A 26,149-nucleotide genomic window follows, 5' to 3' on the forward strand; every position below is an offset into this window, starting at 1 on the left:
TTAAATGCGACACTCACTTGCTGCCATCTCAAAAGAATCATAATATTCAATATTTGTGGAACCATTATCAAGATCCTGAATTCTGCCAAAAAGAGAATTAAAATCGGAATTTTTCTTGAAAAATGAAATCGGCACATCTGGCCTGTGGTCCTTGAGTTTGACACCTGTACTATACACTTCTGTCCCCCATTTTTAATGTCCACATTGTCATTGTTGCGTTTATTCCAAAAGCATCAGAAAAGTTGTACTGGTGCACTCTGCCTTCACCCCCCCCCCTTTCCCTCCATCATTAACGCTTACAGACTCGAGGGTATAGATCTATTTGCTCTGTTTCTGGAATCACTTAACAAGCTCCCATTGCCTCCTCCTGAAACTGAGTCTTTGACTGACATCATGGAGCTAACGGCCTATCTTTGTCTGCCATCATTAATTAAACAGTGCCTGTGACTGAGTGCGCTTCCCATTGCAAAAATAATCAATTACAGCGCTTTCAGCTCTTATCAGTTGGTAGATGCCATCATTTGAGAAGCGGTAATTGGGGGGGTCCTTTTTTACGGTGCTAGTTGTCAGCACTGATATCCTTTGAGAGTTTTGCACGTAGTGGAGGAACACACCACAATCTACATTGTTACCTGTGTTTCCGGCTGAGTAGTTAGTGAGGACTTCGGCTTTAAGTCTGGCAGATAAAACATGTTCCGTGTGTTCTTCGCCAAAGCTCCACCATTAACCACCTAGTCCTCCTTTGAAGTATTCTCAGTGGTGCAAATATAGGAGAGTAGTAAAAATACTTGAATCGTTGGAAACTACATGACAGGAGAATTCGAGACTTTAAATTTTGAGACGACCACTGTCAAAAGATTTTCGCCTTTTGGTTAGAAATTGATGTTCCGCTCCAAGTGGAGGAAGGTCAGGTTTGAGATAAGCAAATTGGAGTAGCATACATATATAGTGATAGTGTATCGGACATATTCGAGCCAAAAGCTCATATCTTTGTTGCCACCCTCATAATCTCTGGAAAGCGATCCAAAGGACAGCGTTTCAAACATTCCCATAAAAGGTGTTCTCTCCCTCTGAGATGATAAGGCGGTAGTCCAGGCAGAACTTAAGAGTGGACAATTTTCCTTCACATCCATGGCAGTCAGTTGCGATAGCTCAAGCAAATTATTGGAAATTTACCAGGATCGACCCCAAATTTATATTCTCACTGGAGAGACTCACAGTGGGAAACACTATTAGGACTAACTACAAATGTTCCCCATAATAAGACTCACCTTTAGAGCTGATCCGGGAAGGAGTCAGAGAAGAGATCCAAATCGATTGGCATGCTTCCATGACTCATCCCCGGTAAGGTTTTCTAAGCATTCTCAACTGTTTGGAAGCCACGTGGCAGACCAAGGACTCACTGCTAGGTGTGAATGGGAACATGAATGGCCCAGAGATGATACTAGAGAAAGTAGAGGTGGACAATGAGGTATGATGTTCCCTGCTGAGACTGGTGCTTTTTGGGGAATGAGGTAAAGGAAAAAGTTGTGGATGCAATCGTTTCCCACAGACTGCATCTGGTTTCACTACAAGAAAGGATTTTTAAAGGACTACAAAGAGAGCTGATGTTCCTTCACGTTCAGCCAATCGAAATATTAACAATGTCCGTAGAGTCCAATTTTTATTTAGCTGCTTCGTCATGCAGAAGGGTAGTTTAACTTTTATGCCGAAACTTTTTTTCTGTACAACAAGAGATTTTGTAATACTCGCTCTGTGCTTGTTTGCTACTGGCAATCCATTCCGACAGCATAGATTTTGTGAGGGGACACAAAGGAAAACAAAGAACAGAGTAAAAACTGAAAAAAAATAGTAATAGCAGAATAACATGTAATAGAATTAAAAGAATGTTACAAAAGAGTGGAGTTCTTATCTGGAAATGAAAGATCCGGACAGCTGTATTGCCGAATACCTGTAGGGACATTATCGTGCAAATAAGAGGACAGTGCAGGGAGTTAATGTACCCATAAGGTCTGTGTCACTGTGGCTGAAAGTAGCCTCACATCCACCAACTACATCCTAAATGCGTGTCTCCGGAGGCACATCAATGAATTAACACTGTTGTATATGCATGTTAGTCATCTGGTGTCTCTGGTGTCTGCTGATTGCTCACCCATCCGAGAGGGAAGCGTAGGCCAGGGTGCCTTCCCGAACTCCGCAGATAAGAGTGTCTAATGCAGGGTCAGCCAGCACACCAACTGGAAAAAAAGGGATGAGAGCAGAGACAAAGATCATTACCAAAGGAGGTCGTCATGGGGCAGTGGAGTCCCTATCCACGCAAATAGTTACCATAAAGAGCAAGCCCCCAGGGGTCAAGCCACGAGCTCAGTGACTGCCCACTATTAATTTGGTCAGCAGTTTCCCGACTGGCAACCGTTACCCCTGAAGTAAGTACTGCATGTGTGGCCATCGGTGTGATGTAGTGTTTTGTAATTGAACATGCTGGTTGGGATTTGCCTGACCTGCAGACTGACCCCTGACACGAACCACTCACCAGAGCAGGTTGACGAGGCTTGGTTGGGTTTTCTGGAATACCAAATTGGGGGGATTCCAGTGGGTAAATCTATGAATTCCTTTCTTCTAGGTAGTGACACAAAAGTTGAGGATAAAAAAGTGTCCAAGCTAATCTTTGGAGATGATCTGTGAAGGACTCCAGGAAACAGCTCTAGTCAATTTTCCCAGACAAATCCCACTCTGAGGACTTCAAAAGACAGGCCTAGGACTCAGTGGAGGGACTAGTTTAATAGCTCGTGTGAGAATGCTTCAGTGGCTGAAGACAAAGAAGTCTGACCTAGCCAAACTACCACTGTTCCACTCTGTTAAAAGAAAGAATACTGTTGTGGATATTTTTATCCCGTCACAAAATATAAAATAGTATCAAGTCCTGAGAAAACCCACCAAGAGTTTTAAAAAAGACAAATGCGGAATTTGCCAGGTGTGTTTGTCCCAGATCAGACTGATTTAGATTGCATCTCCAAGCTGATGGTTCGACAATTGTCCACTAGCTATAGTTCCTTAGAATCACTCTTGGCTGGTACTTACCCTTTTTTGGTTACCAAAATCCAACATGACCTCTACGGATGCTCCGTCACTGTAATTACAATTTGGTCCATGTCAGAATGACTCATATCTAATCACGCTCATCTTATGGGTTTTAGTTTTTGTCATTAATCAACTGCATTGCATAACACTTGAGAGGTGTTTCTCGACAATATTATAATGAAACAAAAAGGACTTCTCACCATAATTATAAATATCCAGAGATGCTACAGATATTTTGGGGGCATTATTTGACAAAGATAAATGGTAAACCTTCGCCAAAGCACAACCCATACAATAACACGTCAAATTGACTTTGCATCCCCGGACACTCTGCGAACAAAGTTCCAAACTGTGTTTTCTCGTTTCCGCTGACTCAAGCCATCACTTACTGGTTTTGGAATGTTACTGTGTCGTCATTTTGACCCATTATGCAAACAACTGAATTACAGACGATAACACATAACGTGGGCAAATGAAGATCCTCACAAAAATAGTCCGCATGTAACAGACAAAAAAAAAAAAAGATCTCTGCAAAGGAAGTAATGATTTTGTTGAGTGTTGGTACTACTCGGCGATTTGGCGTGTCAGAGGCGTAATGGTACTGCCAGTATTTATTTGCCTTTAGACATAAATCACTGTAGCAGCCCCTGGCCGTGTCCATAGAGAGCGTTCATCCAGCTGTTGCGGGTATTCACATTCAGGTACTTTCATTTGTGGTTAAGTCAGCGACAAACTGTTTTCAACACAAACCATCGAGGCCTGTGAGTCTCGTACGTTACAAAAAAATCAGAAGCCAGAAAAGTAGTGGTCGGACTTCAACCTGTATCTTCTACACCAGAGGTGCCCAGACTTTTTTACCCCAAGATCTACTACTCAAGCATCTCGCCTCTCGCGATCGACCAAGTCAAAAAGATCTACCCACTACAAAAATGCAAAACATTTATTTTTCCTCTCTAACAGTATATTGAGGATTCTTTATCTGTAAATGTATGTTTGTGTGCCTTGCATAACCGCATGACCCAATATTACACGACATAATTAACTTTAAACATTTTTTGTAACTATCTGCTTTCACGTTGATGATCACTAAACACCACACAAATGAAAATGCACACCTGGGCTGTGTCACTCATGCCAGTGGAATTCGTCCAACTGCAGAAACAGGATCTCCGATGTTCTTCCATACATCAGCCATGGATTCACTGCGCCGTTTAACTGTACTCCTTTGCAGCTGCAGAGATTTTATTGAAGATAATATTTCCCCCTTATTTTTAAAAGGTCGGAACAACGAGTCAGCTATGCCTCTTTTTTGTGTGATATGACGAACCCGGAAACGATGCTTCGGTGGCGGCTTTCGCTGTTGAACTATATTGTGTGAAAAGTGAGAGCCGTGCGGCCAATTGGGATTTTAGTTCGTTCACTTTTTTTCATTCTCAGCTTGCTTTTCGGCGGAATGTCGGTGTCGCATTTTCCATAAACAGTTCGAAAATGCCGTTCACTGACAGCGTGTTTTCCTCTGCTGCTGTTGATTGGACTTGTGGGGTGAGCTAAAGTTAAAAAAAATATGACTGGTCGATCGCGATGGACGCATTGAGGACCCCTGTTCTACACAAAAGACCGAGCTAAAAAAACTGGCATGAAAATTCTGCGTTAGCGAACAAGTACTTGAAATGGGCCTTAAATCCGGTTTAGCCAATCGTTTGGCAATTCGGAGCAGATCACAAACTCTTTCACGACAGTGCAAAAAAAGAATTGTTCAAAAGTACGTCAACAATTTGGCATTTTCTGGGAGGGAATTCTGGTTGATTTTTCTAGCAAAAATCAATTTTTCTCTAGTCATTTCCTCTTAAATGTGGTTTATTAATATATTCTACTAATGATACTATACTACATGCAAGGTGATAGTCTGACCTACAAGCACTTACTTAAGAGGCATAAACAATTAAATAAAGGTCACAATTGAGCATTAATTTCTTTTGGCCTTGGTAAGTGGTAAGTGCTCTTTTGAAATATTAAAAGCAAACGGAGGTACACTAACTTCAGGCAGAGCATCCATCATTTGTGCTGGGTCACGAGAGTTCCTCCTTGTAACATGATCAGACTCTCATGGGAGTTCTAGCGGGTTGCGAGTTGTGAGACGACAGCAGCCGCACGTAATTAAAGGTGTGCGTTTTGTACACAACTTATAAAGTAGAGCCCTGACAAAAGAGTCGGCCTGTTGGAAGGAACTTTCTCCCAATTTTATCTTGAGGTTTGCGGACTTCACAAGATAGTTACACTCTATCCTCTAAGGACAAACACGATTCAGTCCTTTCAAGTGTGGAAAAAAAGTTCACCACCTTTAATTGGCCAAAAGTAAAACATATACAGTAAACCTTGCTTCATGGGGATAGGGACTGACGGGATTTAAACACGAGTGTGTTTAAATGTATGTACAATACAATGAAGTATTTTATTTGTAGATCGTGTTTGTCTTAGTATTTAAGCTTGGGCAAAGAGGGAACATTTCCACCGGCGCAGATGGCGGGTTGCATTAACGTGCTTAGCGAATGCGAGCAATTCATATTTATTGCTCAGCAGATGCTGACTATATAGGCCCTGGTAAATTCTAATTTGTTTGGTAGAGGGATGCTTTTCATTATAGGGAGCTTCAACATCTGTCGGGTCCGACTTATGCAGCTGCATAGAGTCACTTTGAGGGATAGACCTCATTGGAGCACACGTAAAATAACAATAGAGCAAAATGTTTTACGACAAATGAGTCTCAAATCATTAGAATTACCAAACGTTTAAAGATGGAGATGTCTGGTCAATATAGTGTTTGGAAATTCACATTATGGAGGTATATGAGGAGGGAGAAGCGTAAAATGCTGCGGCCACTGTTTTATTCATCCATGACAGTTGTTGTTTATGTCGGCAAATTTTGGGAAACCAACAGGCTATAGAAATACATCACAATGTGCTCTTTGCAAGGGGCAGCCATCTGCCTAATTATTAACGAACATTTGCATAAAGACATTGTCAACAAAACAATGCAAACGCAGTCAGCAAAACACCAGCAATGTAAATTATTGCACAGGACAGTGCACTGTTTTTATGGCTCGCATTAGCTGTGGCAATAATTTGAACTTGACGATAACGTTAAAAAGAAACAATCAGTTTATTGTCACAGCAATGTACAGTAATGGTCCTCTTTTCACAAGTTTACCAATTTGCATTTTTATGCCACTCTGCACTCCGTTCTTAACCTTGAACTGTCAAAAGCCTCCCTGAAATAGTAAAAATATCTGATAGTTAACTGAAAGAGAGAATTTCAATACACTGTAGATTTGGTGTGGAAAAATAGTCGCTATCATATACCGGACCGGATACACAAATCTTCTTTTGATGTCCAGAATGAAGCACTGTTGACCTCACGCGAGTGTTTGTGAACATATAAATACTTACAAAGACGAAACTTTCCCGTGATTCAAATGTTTAAAGCACATTCAGCGTGTTATGAGAACTTTTCAGAGCTTGAGCACTTTTACTCCGACACGAGCTAAGACTTCACAAGAGAAGACGTCAAAGATCCTCTATGTGTATCTGGGAAACCCAATATTTCAAAACAATTTGTCTGTAAAATGACACAAGACTTTCATTTTTATATGCTTAGAGCGCTATTTTTGTTTGGTGGTCTGGCAATGAGAGACTTTTATCATGTAAAATATGTGCTTTGACTCCAAAACGGCTGGGAATCACTGACCATCTAGCTGACTTATTCCTGATTTGAAAATAGAATGCAAAGTATCAAACTCAACTTTTAGCTCTTTACTTTACCGACTTATTGTAAAATCGGCCATCTGCCTCGGCGACCCCACAGAGTTGTCCGCCCGAGAAATTGCACGCGGCGCATTTATCGGCGCTTGTGTCACCGATCATCGCCCCTCCCAATCCCAAACATCAGTGTGCCGCTGTCACAAATAATACAGTCTGACTTCATTCAGCTGGAATGGCAAATCGCCGTCATAATTACGTCGGCGTAATCGTATCCCGCAGCAATGAGTGTCACCGGAGAATCGTCATTAGCTGGAGTGCGAGACCAATTGGCTGGTCAACTGCAGGATGCCAAACTCACACGATTTCAATGCCATAGACTACGTTGTGAAAAAGCTTAATCGTGGTCCACACTTACTGATTTTAATTTTTTTTTTAAATTAGTGTACAACAGCATATTAGAATCCCACTGCTAGGGAGGAAAGGAAGCAGATCTTTGTTCAAATCGAGGTACGTGTACGTATGAACAACTGAGGAAAGCGTATTGTATCCTCGACACGTGAAAAATTTGTTTACTCTAAATAGTGTATCGTTAATCATCTATTAATGTCAGTGAGATATAGTGACAAACATAATAAATACTTTTCAATTATTTCAGTATACTCCATGTACTTTTTGCAACACTTTGTTGGAGTGCTGTGAGATTTTTCTCATATAAAAGATCTGCTTTGGCACAATATAAATTGGGAAACATGTCAAAGGGTATTTAGACTGCTGGTGTGACGGTCTGAACACTCCCCCGTGCTGAAAAGTCTCCTTGTGATGAATGCGCACGCGTTACTAACAGGGAAACTCTGGGTACGCAGCAGACGCTTACTGGGAAATCTCCCAGTCTCGTAGTTCCCCTTCTTCTGCATAGAGGGAGCTAACATACATTATAACCTAACCTAATCTTAAAACAAAAGTTGATTAAAAAAAAAAAGAAAAACATACACATATACGTATGTTCTTTGTGTTCATCTTTCTGAGACGTCCATAGCGAACATGAACACTTGGCGACAAGTTGTCAAGTGGCACATGTTGAAGCATGGATGGGGATGTTTCAAAATGGCCAGACATTTACAAAATGTACGCGCATGCGCATTACTCACAAAGAGACTTTGCAGCACCGGGAGCGCTCACACCGTCACACCGGAAAATGCAAAAATCATAAAGAGGTGATAGTGGAAGAAGAAATACAAGAAGCTAGGCCACCTGCCACCTCGCTTGGTAACTCCATTACGGTTGCAAACTCCTTGTTATATTTAATGTGGTAGCGACAGCCAGCATGAAGCAAATTTGCTCGCCTATTACTCCGTCGAATAACTTGTGACACGAAACTCAACACAGCAATGTTTGACAGTTATGACTGTCAGCCTGTTGTTTTTCAATAAAAACAAAAATCACTCTTGACAAAACTCACACCCCGGGATTATCTGGCGAGATAATCTTTTGAGAGCCATCTCACAATCACAACAAAGGGGGAAAATGCTCAAATTTGGTGCAATTGTTTTGGACAAGTACATCAGTTTTAATTTGGAAAATCTTTTCCGGATCAGAGTATCCCCATTCTTCCTCACGTTGATGAATTTTTGTGGATGCTGTCATTCAGCCTCTTTCTGGGAGGATTCCTCATCTCCCGCGAGGCGTCCCATTTGTCCTGCAGTAATACATTACCCGTTTGCCCGGTAGTGACAACAACTCAATTCCATCTGGCTCCACTGGCTCCCGGGGGCCTGCCAACACCGGAATAATAAGGACGGCCAGCAGGAAACATATTTGCTCACCTATTACCCCAGTAACAATCCCATGATTGATTCCTGTTTGGATTATCCTCGTGTCACTGGGCTGCCAAGAGCTTTCTTAATAGAAGTGGGCCTCTTTCTAGCATGTGTGGAGGTTCTGAATCACTGTAGATAAAAGGGGCATAAAGCAGAGGGGGCAACGTCGTCAAAGCCTGCGGTGACGATCACCTCGAGCCGAGACTGTCATGCCGGGTCACAGGGCAATTCTGCCAACACAAGAAAGTCAGCACGGGTCGACAAAGAGAAGCTCAGTCGTCAAGGTTACGAAGACAAGAGGGAATTGTCAGTGTGGCTCCGGCAAAGCCAAGAGACTATGTCGAATTTGGCTGAGGTCTGTTATGTTGTTTTCTTCATCAGTTTGCGAGGATTTTTGCAAGACAGCCTAGCAAGCTCAGGTCACATGTTGTTTTCACCGTTCTCTCCCTATCAAAACAACCAATTTATTCATAATCTGTAAACCTTGGCGGCTTTGCTCTTTACCTTCAAAAATGTGTTGACTGATTTTAAACAATAAAAGTGGTTTTCTTTGTTTGAGTTTTTCATACATTACAAGATTTTTTGATTGTGTTAGCACAGGGTAGTTCTGGACAATGGCGCATTCTGACTTAAAGGGAAATTCCAGTGGTTTGGATCAACAAAGTATCCAATAGGTCATGTAATGTGTACTGTATCTTGACAATGTGATGTTAGTCCTCTCTCATTTAATGGTGTTTTGACAAGAATTTAATCAACGATTACGAATTATCAGGGGCGGCTCCATTTTGGCGAGTCACATGACGTACGTCCGCAGATGTGACGTATGAGGTGCCGCACCGAAGCCTCGATTACATGGGACACCATTATGGCCAGCGCTGATTTCTCGGATTTATCCTCATCTGATGAAGAAATAGCAGTATTGGTTGATCGGGAAGATGGAGGAATACTTCCATACTGATTTGAACCTGTGGCTGTAAATAATGTTGAATATTTGGATGGTTCTTCGGGCGGAGTGATGCAGAGTCTGACGAGTCTCGCTCACGGCCCCACCGCTCCCTGGACCTCGCTTGCCAGGGGCTCGGGGAGCTCACGACAATCCCGTCCGAATAACCATCCTTAAACAATCGTCTTCAAACTCTCACGGGTTTCAGTCATGTTACTTTGGCAAGATGTGAACTGACTGTGGACTACAAAGAATGTACCAAAAAGCCAAAGGCCAAGACATTTAAAGTTAAGGTCGAACAGCGTCAAGAATTGTTTTACCCTCTCGACCAGAATGCTGCAACAGCTGTCCTTAAATTTCGCGACAGAGAAGCCTTCAAACCTGATTTGGAGTTTTCCGCTTTTCCAAGAGGCCAAAGAGCACCCATTCATGTTGTGTTTTGCTGTTGCGCCAGAAGCAAATGTCCAATTCAACTTCAATTTACCAACACTGTTGCCTTTCCTGCAAATTATATAGTGACTAGAAACAAATCGGCCTCCTGTTGCAAATTACGGGTTTGTTCCTTCCATCCAGAAAGGCCACGGTAAAATCTTTATCACAATAGGTAGGGACAAACAGTAGCTGTGTCCAAATTGAAGGTCTGCGTTTTGATAATGTCAAAATGTTGTGTGAAGACTGTCGGGATTCTTTAAACACTCCTTCACTATTTAGTAACGTCTTCACTTGGTTTGTTTCAGGATGTAAACCTGCAATCCTTCACTGGTGTCTTTATACTACGATTCTTTTTGGACCACTGCTCAGCATATATGGTAGACTGGTGTCATTTATATATTCTGATCTTCCTATATATTTCATATATTCCAAATAAATATTTCCATTATTGTTGGTACCTGTGTTTTTTTTCTGTCCCCGAGTGCAGTTCAGCACCAGTTTGAGAAGCTTTATGGCCATCAAACTGGCGCTGAAGTGCAGTCGGGGACAGAAAAATTTCTTGCCGGGCGGCAATTTCGCAGTGTTGCTCCGACGTCCTTCCCATGGGCAAGGGAATGAAAATGCTTACAAAAACCTCATTGCCTGAGTTGTCAAATGCTGACGGCTTCATGTCTGTCCCAATGATACTGAAACAAATATAAAAAAAGGAAGTGTATAGTGACTTTTGAAACTTTGAAAGTACCTTGTAACAGAAATATGTGCTGTTAGCTAACATTAATCTGTGCATCAAAAAAAAATAAAAATAAAATAACTCAATTGAGTTCTGCTTATCTTGCGCAAAGCCTCTACTATCTAATTTGACCGTATCCCCTGCGGTGGGTAATATAAGCAATTCTAAAAACATTACTTAGGGCATGCCAATTACTCTTTTTACTTTCCTTTTTTCGCTATTCGCAGCAGGGCTCAGTCCACATCCGACACAAATAGCGGTGAATTACTTACGGCATGCCCGCTTTGAGCAAAGTGAGTAGGCTGGGTGCTGTTACTTAAAAAAAAAAAAAAAAGTCAGAGCTCTATGACAAGGCAGTGACCTACATATTAAGCACTTTGGTCATAGCGTGTATATTAACCTATCCTGTTGTTTATCCTCTGAGGACGTTTTGGAAAGCAAAAGTGCCCCTCTGGACATAAACAATGTTTCATTGCAAATGATGTAAAAGAACTTACACAGCAGCACAAACTCAAAGACACGCTGATATTGAAGACCTTTCGAATGGGTCGCGCACGCTACTGCCGGCTGCACCCACCGAGGGTGCAGATTCAGAGTCCAGCTGCCGCGGAGATGCCTGACAGCTGGGCAAATGTTGCCGTCCTTTCCCTGCAGGGGGGCATAGACGGGGCGCTGTGTGTCCCGGAGCCACACTTTGAAAGCACCCTTGATCACACGTACAGCGCTCGAGATAAATGCGTGGAAGACATGACTTTCCCCGTGGTACCCGTCACTTTGCGTTAACATTTAACATCTCAGCTTTCATCCTGATTGAGTTACGGTGAATTAACACCGCAGATCGGTAATTGGAAAATGAATTATTTGAAGTATAACAAACCACGTCGGCGGCAGAAGAGGATTTAAAATCCTGATCAGATTGCGTCAAAATCCATCACCTGCGATTACGCGTTTATTTGTTGTCAAGGCCGTTTCACTTTCCATCATCTTCTCTGCACGGCAACAAATATCGCGTCGTTTTTTCTTGCATCTTGGATGTGCTCCAGCTCCGCTAGAATTGATTAACAGCGGCTTTAATTCCACGGGAATTCTGACATGCTGCTCGGCGAAAAGCATGTCCTGAAAACATGCTCTTTAACACGCTCATCATCACGAAGGCCGTTGTGCACAAGTTCATGAATTAGTCATCGGTGGGGGACTGTGATTGATGTGTCGGAAATAAACAAGGGCCTGGAATTAGCGTGCTCACCGAATGGTTAGTTTAGCTGCTTAGTATTCAGTTTACACTTTAAATCGAACTTGCAGATTGTTGGAACTAGTGTGGATGTCTGATAGATCACCTTAAAAACCTACCTAATTTAGTTAGCACCTCTAAACACATCTTTAGTTTATGCTACGTTAAATAAAACCGGGAAATTTCCAAACTCTGATGATTGAAACATCACTTGATAACGCGTATCTGTTGCTTAGCGGATTTGTCGGCAAATCAGCATCCGTCATTTAAATAATAAGTTGGAAGGTTGTAGACTGCTCAATTTATAGAAGTAAACCCTAGAGCCGGACCACCACGCTGCAGGACCATAATGGTCCGTAGGGCAGAGGGAGACTGGGAAAAAAATGTATATATTGCTCATTAGTGGCACGATGAATCAGCTGGTCAAGTGTTGGCCACACAGTTCTGAGGACCCGGGTGCTATCCCCGCCTGTGTCGAGTTTGCATTTTCTACCCGTGACTGCATGGGTTTTCTCACAGCACTCCACTTCCTCCCACATCCCAAAAACATGCAAGTTTAATAGGACACTCTAAATTGCCCCTAGATGTGATTGTGAGTGTGGCTGTTTGTCTCTATGTGCCCTGCGATTGGCTGCCAACCACTTCAGGTTGTACCCCGCCTCCTGCCCGTTGACAGGTGGGATAAGCTCAAGCACTCCCTGCGACCCTCGTGAGGATAAGTGGCAGAAAAAATGGATAGATGGATGGATATTGCTGATTGGACCCTGAAAGACATTTTATTTTGAAGATTTAGCTGTCTCTGTACAAACACTAAAAAGTTGAGCTTGGTCACGATACAAGGGATAGGTGCTTTTTTTTATCCTGTTGGGGCGATTGTACATCATGTATCTATATTACATATGTTTTACAATTTTGTTAAAATAAATGAGTAAAATGCATTTTTGTTCTTCAGAATAGACATCACTTTTCTTGTTGCTTGAGCAAGATACTGTAAATTGCATTTTTTTCATAATTCCAGCTGGTCTAGCACACACACACACAAAAAAAAAATAATGTTGTACATGCAGGCACGCGTACAGATATTTTCAAGGGCAGGTGATCAAGCTAACAACAAGAAAAAAATAGGACACCCATCGGCAATAAATGAGATCAGTGTTGACATCAGGACTGGGATCAGCACATCCAATGAGGGGGTGGGGGATATTTCTGCTTAAAAGAGGTGCAAAATTCATATGCGCAGCACCTCGTGCTGTAGTCTGAAAATGTGTTTCTCGCAGCAAAGAAGGAATTTTCACATACTGCTGTAAAAGTGCTAAATGCTTGGCTAAGTTTGAAAGTAGTTAGCTGACTGATGATATGTGTGTACTTTGACAGGAATTGATGTGACTATATGCAAATGTTCAACATGTTTTTTCTCATTTTGATTTCGTTTTGTTTCTGTTTTATCTTTACCTCTGTTAAAGAAATACAGTACATTTATACAAACAAACGTGACAATGACTGACCATCCCGTATTATGCCAATAAAATTAAGTAAAGGATATTATTATGCCGTCAAAATCAAATAGACTACTTATTCATTCACTTTACTTCCTGGTTAAGGAAACGTTAAAATGACGCTTCCGCATTGTATTTAAAACGACAGCATAGGTAAATCTACTAAATCAGGTTGAAACTTGCATTGGCGCTTTTTTGGGCTGTAAATCTAATGAGTACTTGATATTGACCTTAAAAGATTAATGAGGCGATCTGTTCATCTCGACTCGGACTTAAGTGGCAGAAAAAATGAGAAGGGGGGGGGTCTTGTGTTCTGTGAAACAGGACATAACGGCTGTTAGCAATTAGCATAAATAAGACAGCGGGTTGACTTGCTGGCTAAAGGGCATATGTGAAGCTCTATCGAAAAGACACCTCTCGTGGTAATCTGCATTTCTAGACTTAAAGGAGACATATTATGGAAATTGGACTTTTGAATCATGGCTTGTATACAAATACAGTAGGTGGTTCTCTGTGGTGCCTGCCCACCCAAGTACAAAATGCAGAGATCAAGTCAAGTCTTTTGCATGGTTCCGAATTTGTGCCTGTGAGCGAGTTCCTTCTGCACTTCCATCCGGCTGTTAATTAACAGTGGAGCTAATTTACATCGTTATCACCCCCATACTGAGTTTTCCACCAATGACCTGGCAACTAGACTCTGTGAAGTTCCAGAACGAAAGAGCCCTTAGTGCGGTAGTCAAACCACTATCATGTCAAAATCAAAGCGTTTGAGGATGTCTTGTGCTAGACTACTGGACTTTTTACGACTACTTTTTCCCCCTTTAAAAACCATCTCAAGTATGCAAACTCATTGTTGGACCCATCTTGGTAGTACGGTAGCAGTGAAAGGTAATAACATCGCAGAAGAGGGGAATTCACACAGAGCCAAGCTGTTCAAAAGGCTCTAAGTTGCATTTCTGCCCTCAGAGACACACTTTCAGATTAATAAGTGTCGCAGTATGCAAGCTTACAATTGCGGGAAAAGGCAGTCATTACACTGCGATTAGTGCGTGTGAAAGCGGACAAGCTGCCTGGAAAGAGAGCAACCGGTTGGTTGGTCGGAAGCGTAATTTCAGCACAGGTTGGAAGTCGTGTGGGGTGACCTGAAGGTGAAAGTCTTGAGAGTGAACATTAATCATTGCAGAGAAAAGTGGCCCAAACGGTGTTTACATGGCTGAGGAGGGCTGGAATGTGACAAATGTGCTCGGCCTGGTTTCCACACTAAGTGGCGAGCACAAGGGGTCGTCCAACGTACTACCTGATTGACGGGGACACTTTAATTCAATTGCATTTTTCAGATTAATGTGGAATGGAAATTTACCAGAGGCAGCACATGGTATAGTTCACAATCACGTTAGCAACGCGATGGAAGGTACGCTATACCTGAAAATAAAAATCCATTTTTACTTTTGTAGGTAAGTTCCTTTCAATCTGTACTTTTTCACTTTGTGAAAGTAAAGTAGTCCAATCTTTTTTTTTTTTTTTTTACACTAATATCTGTACTTATACTTACAGTCGGAAGAGATTAGTAATCCTTTTTCCAGCTCGGCTCTGAGCTTCCATGTCCAAATCTCAGCTCAGACCTTCCTGTGTGTAGTTTGCAGAGGTGGGACAAAATATCAACATCACATCACTGTATACAAGTATTATGCCATTATCATTAAACGCCAGCATATAATATTGCAATTTGCAGCCGTCTGATAAACTTCATGAGGAATTCAATAAAATGTTAACTTGTCAAAATTGGTTAGTAGCGTAATTTCTCGAAAATAATGCGCAGATTTTTCCCAAAAATATTTTCAAAAAGTTAATAGAGCGCGTTATATTTAGGTATGGATGAAAAATAAAAAAATGCAATCACATTGTAAAGTCGTATACAGGTACACAGTGTGGTAAAAAATGTATACACATACATTTCAATATGATATTCGATGTCATATGTGACACATTTATATATATCACGGTAAAATGCGCCCCCAACTTGAGCACTTTGAGGTCCTCCAGGAGCTTGCATTTTACGATTGTTAGCGTAGCATGTTTGTTGCTACTTCACCAAAGATCAGAAACGACTGCCTGTGAGTTTGTTTAAACTTAAACCTAGACAAAAAAAATGTCGACTACAACGGCTAGATGTGCACCTGCTTTTACAAGAAATATGTCATCACTTGTGCCGATGATGCCAGCAACCCGGAAGTCGAGCCGCATTCCAAACGATAGCTTGCCTCAATGGCTTCAGGTGGATATCAAAACAACGTGAGCTCAGACTATGTAATATGAGCGTCATGGGGACATTAAAAAAAAAAAAAAACGGGAATGCGCAGAATTTAAATGCTCACTTTTTTTAAAAAATGTTCCCATTACACTCGTTTCTGCGTAGTTTGAGCTCACGTTGTTTTGATAGCCACCTGCACAAAGTGAAAGATGCTACGGATTGGAGCCAAACGGAGGGGGAGAGGTAGCGCTGTGCAACCCAAGTTCTTGGGATTAAAAAAAAAATGTTTCGAGTCATCAATGATGAGTTCCACAGCGATGCACCAAAGGTAGCTGCTATGGATCTTTTTCGGATTGGAGATGAGTCAGATGCTTCTTTTGAAGGCCAAGGATATGTAATGTAGTGGATAAACTGCTCTATGCACAAATATTTAATGGAGTGTTTAATAAACAGTGTCAAACAGTTTATATTTTTAAGACTGTATTTTGTGTTATTAACAGTATTAAAAGGTTGTGCCATCATTGAGCAATTATTTTAGTTGGTTGAGGGATTCTGTTCTGACAATTACAGAGACAAGCATGTCTCGTGGCCTGTCCCGAGATTATATTACCGCTACATCAGCACATCCACACTATTATCAATGATTGTTGTACGCACAGTTTTTTGAAAAACAATACAAGTACAAACCTAACAAACTATAAATACAGATAATTCGCAATATTTTGAGCATATGTGTAGCGGCAAATTGATGGAGCGCATTGTACATTGGTAAAAGGGTTTTCCAGATTTTTTTTTAGGTCAGTTTTGGGGGTGTGCATTATACTTCAGGACGCATTATACTTGAAAAATTACGGTATATCTGTCCAGATATCCTAAGTTGAATCACATATGCATTTCCTTAGTTGCAGTTTGTCAAAGTGTGAGTCCTAGCATCAAAATGATCGAATTTGAATTCACTGCATTGCCCCTTGAAACATTTTCGTGCGTCCCATTTATAGATTTTAGGTAATTTGGTGAACGTGTTCACATTAATTAGATTTCCATGGCGGACTAGTGAGTGAAATGAGTGAAAGTTACTTACAGATGCTTATCTGTGGTTATTGGCCACATTTATCAGTGGTCCAACACTGTGTGCGACTGGAATAAATGTCTGTGTGAATCATTGGTTCCTGTGGGGCACATATGGTTCAGAGCGGAAATGTTTTGCTCCTTTTCCTTCCTATCCTCCGACCTGGAGGTGCGGGGGCGGTGTCACGTCAGCACGTCGAGGCAGAAATTGTCAACCTATTTTTGAAGTCGACAGAGCAGAGTTATTCATTTTTCCCCCACCCTCACATTACAGCACATAGGGTGTTCAAAACAGGTTAAAGACAGGTGCCGTGATCATGTATAGAGCTCGTGCACCTACGTCATAAAATCACGTGACTTTTGTTTACATCGCCATATTGCCGGTCTAGCAAAGCATTGTTCAATGCTAAGTCTGTTGTCCGTTAGTAAGTCTTGTCCGATACTGTACACATTTAGAAGGTGAAAATAAACCAAGATACGTGGAAAAATTAGATAAACTCGGTATAGAGGACCCGTATTTAATGCCGAAGTTGATGTTTTCGCCAATAAGAAATTGGACTGTTAATTCGCTTCCACTTGTCTTGGACAACTGGATATACACATGGATCTCGTGAGTCAGTCATCGAGATTTACACGGAAAATTTTGAAGGCATATAAAAGTCTGGACGCATACAAATACTACGTTGCTGGATCTGGGTCAATCTTTTCAGATAGTATTATATACAAATACCAATATTTAAATAAAGGACCCCTGGTTTTACACAAACTCGCATTCATTAACTATGATTGAAAAAAAAAAAAAGAGGACGAAGTCCTCTCCACGGAACGTACACGGAAGCGATTGTGGCCACACTTAACCTCTGTAACCCTCTGTGACAGATATTTTTTTTTTTTTTAAACGCAGTTCTCAAATGAGTCAATTTGGCATTATAAATACTTCGTAATCTGAGATTAAGAATAATTTCTACCTGAAATGAAGTGATCGCTACACAGGCATGTGCGTATTTTGATTGGGCACCATCCATCGTGTTCATTTGCCGAAATCCATCGATCTTTTCTGGTCTTTTCAGATGGTATTCCATAGAATGATCTCTTTGAATATCTGTCTCGTCTGATGTGACCAAAAAAAATCTGTTGTGGTTCAACGGCTACCGCAGTGCAGAACAGTTAGGTTTGACGGGCAATATGGCGCCGTGCAAACTGTGACATCACGTGCACGATCTCTATAGTATCCCTGAGTCACTTTTTAAATGGTGACATTGGAATCTATGAATTTTACAGAATTATTTTTTGCCGTGTTCCAGTCAAATGGGGCAGAAACCTGAAAAGATGATGGGCCAAAACTGGTGCAGACTTTGAGGTTAATAAAATTACTGGAACAAGAGTGGTTTGTGGTATGTATGGTGAGCAGACAGCGAGGATTGGTTGGGGTCTTATCAATGACTATTTACTGGATAATAAAAAGTTTGCAAATTACTTCAGATTTAAAAGATGGGTTGTAAAACTAGGGTGAGTGGGGGTGCGTGATAATAACTGAGTTTATTGTCTCCAAAAAAAAAAAAAAAAAAAAAAATCCATAGGCTACCGACTACATCTCGAGACTGCCGCACCAAAATAACAAAATTATAAATCAATTGCTCCTCCGTAGCTGAAGTTTGGACCAGTTAAAAGAATTCATATAATTGTGACATAAAGCTGGCATTTGTAAATTATCAATGTTTTAATTCCTATGGAATTTATGATTACACATGGTAGTTGTGTTTTAATTGGTGTTAAGTTCAAGAGGTTTTCCTTGGAAAAAATGTCTCCCTTGACTCCCCGGACGCACAAAAATGTGTGAACTCCTGATCTAAAATGTTTGGGACTTTCTTCGTCTTTATCGAGCGCCTTCCCGAGCTTGCCCTTTGGCGCTTATTTTGTTCTTCTTCCTTTCTCAGCTCTCCTTCTGAGCTCAACCCGTTAGCTTTTGACGGCACTCCGAAGGAATTATTCAGCGTGACCCTCGGCGCTCTGACAAGGTCACGGGCTTACCGTCTCGCCTTTCTCGCCACGTCTGTTCTCGACGTGTAATTGATATGCTTAAGCAGAGGGAGGGAAGGTCACGAGTGGCCGCGGACACATGCTCTCCATCAGCGTGACACAGGTGGCGGAGATGCCTTTTTTGCCTTACAGCCGCCTGTGATGAGCTCTAATTAGTTTGGTGTTGAAAAGAGATGGTGATCATTTCGTAACACGCTTAATATGACTACAATTACTCTAGTTATTTGTATTATCACAATATTGTTCGATGACACAGTATTCTGAAATTATAAAACCGCAGCAACCAATTTTCATACATGCATACCCTCCACCCGGCAAAATGTACTTAAAATGAAAGCTGGAAGCAGGTAACAGCAGAAGTTCCTCACGGGGTTCGAATCTGGGCTTTGGCCTTGCGGTGTGGAGTCGAAATGGACCTGGCACCCGCGTTTTCACGGCAAATTCTCCAAATAACTATTGAAGCTTGACGAGATCCTCTGCCCGCATTAGATGTAGTCCATATGCGAAATTAAATATATCCTGGTAAATTAATTTATTCATAAAAAGCTTGAGGAAACTTGCTTCTGATTTGGGCTGACTTAGTGATTGAGATTGAGGAGTAGTGATTGATTTTTTAGGTTCTACTCAACAAAATCATCCATTCATCTGTCCATCCATCCATCTTCTACACAACTTATCACACTAAGGTCCTGGTTGTGTTGGTTGACTCCCCAGCTGACTTCTGGGAAGAAGCAGCATCCTGGACAGGTCATCATCCAATCACAGTGCGCAAATAGACAATTTACTCTATATCCAGTCCTCGGTGAACCTAACATGCATATTTTAGAAATGGACTAGGAAATTTGAAGACAGGTCACTGATGGTGTAGAGGTGCACAGGCCTGACTTTGGTGTGGGCAACGTGGGGTCGATTCCTGCTCAGCGATGGTGGTGATACGTGCCCTGCGACTGGCTGCCGACCTGTTCAGGGTGTAGTCCGCCTTTTGCCCAAAGTTAGCTGGGATGGGCTCTGCCTCTCTCTCGTGACCCTTGTGAGGATAACCATCTTGGGAAATGAATGGATGGTTGAAACTTGAGGACAAACAAAATCTAGGCATTTATAGGGAGGACATGCAAACTGCCAAGCCTGGGCCCAGAGCTCACGACTGTGAGACAGAGGATTATCAGAAGCAGATAGGAAAAGCACAATTACGACTCGAGTTGTAAGAGGTCGTAAAAGACTGTGGGGGTCGTACCTTCTTTTCGGGGACAGGAAATATGTTTGTTTGCAGGAAGGGCACTCAAAGGAGGTGAGCCGTTTGCGGCTCGCATACAGAATCTGATTACGTCACCCGAGTCATTATTTGATGACACTAAAGCACATTGGCCCTTATGATTTAGACAAATGATTAACCCTGAAGGAGCCCCCCCCTCCAAAGAACTGCTTCAAACCAAAAAAATATAGCTTCCTGTTGAATTTTGAACCTATTTTTTCATTGAGACATGCTTCCTTATGACAGACATGTCCACTAAATTTAAAAATAAGGCTTTGCTGGCCCACTACTACGAGTTTGCCATTTAGCTGTTCATATTCAAGAGTATATTTTGAGGCACGTTTGTACATATTTATGGATTAGATGTAGAAGATTATGTTTTTCTAAAGGATCAGTGGCAGGTTGCTAGTAATAGGGATTGTTATGTTAACTCCTGCCGTGCACTGCTAAGGGCTTGTGTCTGTGTTTTATCTTTCTGTAATAAAAGCGTTCAAATGCTCACAGCGTATTTGCAGCACCAGTCGGCTGTCAGACAACATCTGGTCACACATTTGCCCACAAAGAAAAATCCACAAGTATAGTTTAATACGAGCGTGGTTGCTGCAAGAAGGAGATGGATTCCGAAAAGAATGCAATGTTCAATTTGTGCAGGCCCGGCCCGCCTTCTCGAACGGCTCGGCTTCATTAATCAGCTCGGGATTGTTCTTGAAGGGCGTTCAGATGACTGGATCGGGCGTGGAGGCGCCGGAAAAAAGATGCGGCTAAAAATCAAGAGTGTAGATCAGAATGAATTTCTCCAGTCTGGGAATCAATCAGGCGATGCCTCGCAGTCAAATAGACCAAAATTGCAAATGAGACAATTGACTCGGCGGCCGTTGAGGGCTTTTGTTTGATGAGATGTGTTTGTTTGTGTAGGTCCGCAGAGGTTGTTAATAAAAAGAAATTGTTTAAACGAGCAATGAAGCTTTGATTCCTGCACGGTTGTGATGCTGTTTCCTTCTTAGTGGACTGAAAACTTGCTTATGTTAATAGAACAAACCACTAGTCTGAACAACATTAACGTTTTTAGTTCTAAAACGAGAGAACAAAGCATACACCGTAAGGTTCTAAACTATCTTTACTGTACATGTAGAAATACTGTAGGACTGACACTGAACAACAATTAAAGCTTGGAAATATTTGGTAAATTATTAGCAAAAATAATTTTTTTAGAAATAATTTAATAAAAAAATATGTTTAATTTAAAATAACCATACCTTTCTAGACTTAAAAAGTATCTGTGGTAGTTCATTTTTTTTTATAATTAATGATCATGTAAAATTATCAATAAAATTATCCTGTTGGTTTTCACAATGAACAGGAAGGAGTACCAGCAATAAAACAATTCTTGAATTTATATTTTTAAAAAGTGTACATTAAGAAAATATAAGCACTTCGAAATGCTGCATTCTTTCTTGGTGAACAACATTTGCATAAATACAATCTGTACAAACAGAACAAAATGAAGCCCGACTATCTGTTTACACTGAACTTGTACCTGCGTACATGCTTGCTTCACACGCTCAACTGGCTCGAGTCACAAAATTGTTCTGGGGGAACCTTTGACTGGCTGACTGCTCTCGTGTTGGATGAGTTATGACACGCCATTGGTCTGTGCATTTCCTGTGACCAAAAACAATCTGGTAAATCCCCCACCTCGGTCAAATGTAGTCTATGGTCAACAGTCACCACCGTTCTTTTCTTCAACAGCAGGACTCAAGTTCAATTGTACTGTAACCCCCACCACTATTCACGCGCAAAGGGCTAAATTGCACAACCACATGGATTAAATCATTGCTGCTTATGTGATAAAATATGTCTTTGAGTGAGGCATTTGAATTTTGGACCCTGTTGTTAAATTCCAAACCAGATCATTTAAAGGACCACACCAAGTTTCTGCAAACAGTTTCCTGGCGTTTTTCTTTTCTCGTGAGCATAGAGAACTACAGTGATGGGGAACATGCACCACTAGAAGAGAAAAAAAAAAAATCCATGAGTAACTGACCCCTACTCGCCACCCCACCAGCTCAAAAGTTTGTAATCGCCTGTAATTACCATAAAAATGGCCTGACTCAATAAAGCCCATCACTTATCAATATGCCACAATTTAGCACCAAAGCAATATTTTTATTTTAGACATGGCTTTAGCCTGCGCCCAAGAGATAGACAAATCATTTAAATTGAAATTAATTACAGTGAGGAAAATATGTATTTGAACACCCTGCTATATTGCAAGTTCTCCCACTCAGAAATCATGAAGCTGTATCACACAAATAAATCTTTAAAAAAAATCATACATTGTGATTTCTGGATTTTTCTGTGTAGATTATCTCTCTTACTTTGGACATGCAACTCTGATGAAAATTTCAGACCCCTCCATGATTTCTAAGTTTGAGAACTTGCACTATAGCAGGGTTTTAAATACTTATTTTCTTCACTGTAACTAAAAAAAAAAAAAAAAAACAGGAACAGCAAAAAACAGGTCTCCACCGAAATATCAGCAACTAGGCAAATGCCAAACAACGAATATGCAAGGATTCAGTGTGTAGCGAACCACTATCATGTCATAGAGTAGTTGAAATGCTAAGAAGAGCGGCAGCAGTACTGTTGGATTCAAAGATTAGCCCTAGCCAACAATTATATCAGTGTTAGCTTCTGACAACTGGCACATAAACACCCTCTTAAGTATAAGGTTACATGGCAGCAGTCACTCCATTTCCCAGCGTTCTATTAAAAAGGTTAAGCCCTGTCGCATCTTTCACAACCTCCGCGAGCAATCTGCTGCTTGGGTGTGTTTTCCTCTCGCTGTGTTGACCTTCTCTTTACTCGTGTCCTCTTTGACAGCAACACCATCTGATGTCTCTCCGTCTCTTTCTCCGGGCCTCAAGTGGGACGGCCGGTGGCCCTCGAAAACACCTCTGAGGACGTTTTCGGCGATACACTCTCTCAACTTATCTCCGAACAAATATTTGGACTCCGATGTTGTCAGGGAGAGTACCTAAAGAGTGACGGACGTAGCTCTTCAGAGTCAATCTAGCCTCTTTCCGAGCGTGACAAATTCCCACTCTCTGATGTCAGGGTTCAATGGCAAAGCTGGTGTCAGAGCTTCTGGAAACGGGATGTACGTTACATTTAATCTCCGCTCGCCGCCTGTCAGTCAATCAAGCGCGCGTCCTTGTCATGATGTGCACTGGGTCAACTCTGTGGGCTTCGCACAGCCGTTCAATCCCATATTTCACACTGCAGCTTCATGATAAGTAGAGGTGGCAAAAGTACTCTCACTCTACAAATTCTGTGCACACTCGCTGTACACTATGTATAATTTCCATGGTCAAAATGGTGGGCTTCTTCAGTCAAGGAAGATGTGCAGCTATTATACACTTACTGGATGTGCATCATTTTTGGAGAGGATTAGATGAAAACAGTGGACACCGTTTAACATTATTTTAACTATCAAAAAATGAGCAACACAGTCAACATTGAATATTTTGTTTGTGCTTATTCGGGGGTAACACAAGTTTGTCCACAAACAAACAGACCAAGTGAAGCATGTCTTGGCTCCTTTGTGCATTGGCAAGATAAAGTGAAATACAGCAATTTATTTTTCATTCGTTTTTTGTCAATAGTTCAGCCTTGGCACACATTTGGACTCTAAAATGGATTTCCAAAATGTTTTTGTATTTTATAGTTGGGCATCTGGCATCTGGCTCACAGTTGAGAAGTTTATGGTTCAAATTTCAGCGCGGGACCACTTAAATAGCGGGAACGGCCTGAATTTATGCCGTCCCTGCTTTGTATCTATTAAGCGAATAAATACAGTGGCGACACAGTAAACAGTAAACATGAGGCCAAAATAAAATATTTAAAACCCTTTTTTCACTATTGAAGGGAAGTAAAAATAAAGCTAACACACAAGTGTGCACACCCTCTTTTAAATGTTCAGAATGACATTCACCTTATGTTAAATGGGAGTGAGCCCACACCTTCCACCGTTTAAAGAGTCTGTGAGTACCCTCCAATAAATTTCAGATGTTCTCGAAGGATGTTCCAGACTTTTTTTTTTTTTTTTTGCTTTCTAGCAGAAGCCTGAAAAATGTTGCAATTACAGGAAAAATGCCACTTGGCAAGGGCCCAGTTCGAGCTGGAGAAAAAGAGTCTTATTGCACGATGCTGACCACCAACGTTCCCTCTAATTTTTCACGTTTCTGAGCAAGCACACTAAGGCCGAGAGCGCTCCTTTTGACCACTGTGAGCAACATCAGACGTATGCACTGTGGTCAGTCAGTGTCATCCATTGAAGTTACATGGCTCATTAAAAAGTTCAGATTACATTCCCATCAGAACATTTTCAAGAACAATTTTATGCTTTTGCTCACTTGCACTGAAAATGTTACAATACAAATACATACCAAGCCAACTATTCACTATAAATTTAAAATGTTGCTTCCAAATTTTTTTTAATCCACAATGATATCCTCGTCTGTTTTTCTTGGCATAAAACTGAATTATTGCTTGCAGAATATATTTCGCAATGCATATGGGCAAAAAGTGGCCATGTAAAAATTTTCCCACATGTCCTCTGGGATATTTCAAATGTTTTTTGTTGTTGTTGTATTAATCTTTGTACGATAAGGATTCCACGTTGCCACCTTACATCGTATCTCAGACATGTAAAGTAGATAGGACTACTTTCCAGAAATTCCTGCAGCTCCCTCAATGCTGCTGTCAGCTGCTTGGCAGCCTCCGTCATCAGTTTTCGTCTTGTCTTTTTGTCAATTTTGGAGGGACATCCAGTTCTTGGTAACGTCACTCTTTTCTCCATTTTCTCCACTTCATGATAACTTTTCTTCCACTGTGTTCCATTGCAATAGAGTATGTAAAGATGTGAAATTATTTTGCACCTTTCTCCTGACTGAGTCGTTGGAACAATGCCATCCATCCAATGCAGTCCCCACGGCCCACGGCTTCCGCTCTGAGATGTGACTACAAAATTGATGTGAAAAGCCTACTAGGATATCTGAAGTTTGTTTTTTGGTTAATCAGAAGCGTTTTGAAATGCGGCAGGTGTGTGCTGAGTGCCATTTAATGAGTTTGAATGTGACCTGCTCATTCTGAACACAGCATTGTCTCCAAGTTATGAGGGTGTGCAACCACATTACACACAGTTTTGTATGTTTATTTTCCCTCTTGAAAATATTATTTATCACAATGGTGGAAAAAGATTCGAATTTTTTTTTGTATTTTGGGGGGGGGATGTTATTCCACAAAATCCTTGTACCAGGGATGCATATGTACTCAACGCTGCATGAATCTTGTACTTGTACTGTAAGTGGGGAGGGTGCATTAAGGGATTCATGCTCGCAATTCATTGGCTCATGGGAGCCTCTAGTGATAAATCATTCATGGAGTTGGAGCGATGCATTTAGAGGTAGTACGCGCCTCGCCCCGGAGGAAGACTCATTAGTCGAGTTTGCGTTTGCCGCGAGGCCTCAATATTCCATGGGAGGAGCTGCAAACAGCGGGGAGGGGGGGGGGGGCATCGAGAATACTGCCGCATTAGTTTCCGGGTGTCCCGCCATCATCGTGGAAACGAGAAGACGCACTCGGGATTTTAAAGCTTAAAAAGAGAATAGAGGATATTGATTTATGGGCTCCTTCAGCCTTCCAGCTTCATTCATCATGCTGTCTACGGACACACACACACACACACACACACACACACACACCACACACACACACACACACACCAATGACATCAGTCCCAGGAGCTGGACTTCGTCTTCCTCACGGCTGACCACTTATTCTCATCTTGGAATAATGAGCATAACTCCTCTTCCCCGTTTCACTGTCACACTTTGGCGGCTTGAGCTGCAGGCTGTGAAATATTGCCACGTGTTGTTATTTGTCATATCATTTATAGTTTTAACCTGCACTCCATTACCGCCGTGTTCTTGTGTGTCAGCTAATTAGCGTCTGTTTTGAAAGTTATTTGTGATAACCGCCACCTTGC

General features: G+C 41.5%; 1 long non-coding RNA gene across 1 annotated transcript in view; it reads right to left on the reverse strand.

Annotated features, from left to right (window-relative positions):
• Positions 1-14,777: 14,777 nt before the first annotated feature.
• LOC133504699 (uncharacterized) overlaps positions 14,778-26,149 on the reverse strand; it is a 43,958-nt gene continuing 32,586 nt past the window's right edge. The window contains exons 3-4 of the long non-coding RNA XR_009796058.1: positions 15,042-15,115; positions 14,778-14,911 (exon numbers count right to left, since the gene is read on the reverse strand). This is a non-coding gene — a long non-coding RNA (uncharacterized LOC133504699). The remainder of the gene's footprint in view (positions 14,912-15,041; positions 15,116-26,149) is intronic.

The sequence above is a fragment of the Syngnathoides biaculeatus genome, chromosome 8 (assembly GCF_019802595.1).
Source record: "Syngnathoides biaculeatus isolate LvHL_M chromosome 8, ASM1980259v1, whole genome shotgun sequence".
NCBI classification, from domain to species: Eukaryota; Metazoa; Chordata; class Actinopteri; order Syngnathiformes; family Syngnathidae; genus Syngnathoides; species Syngnathoides biaculeatus.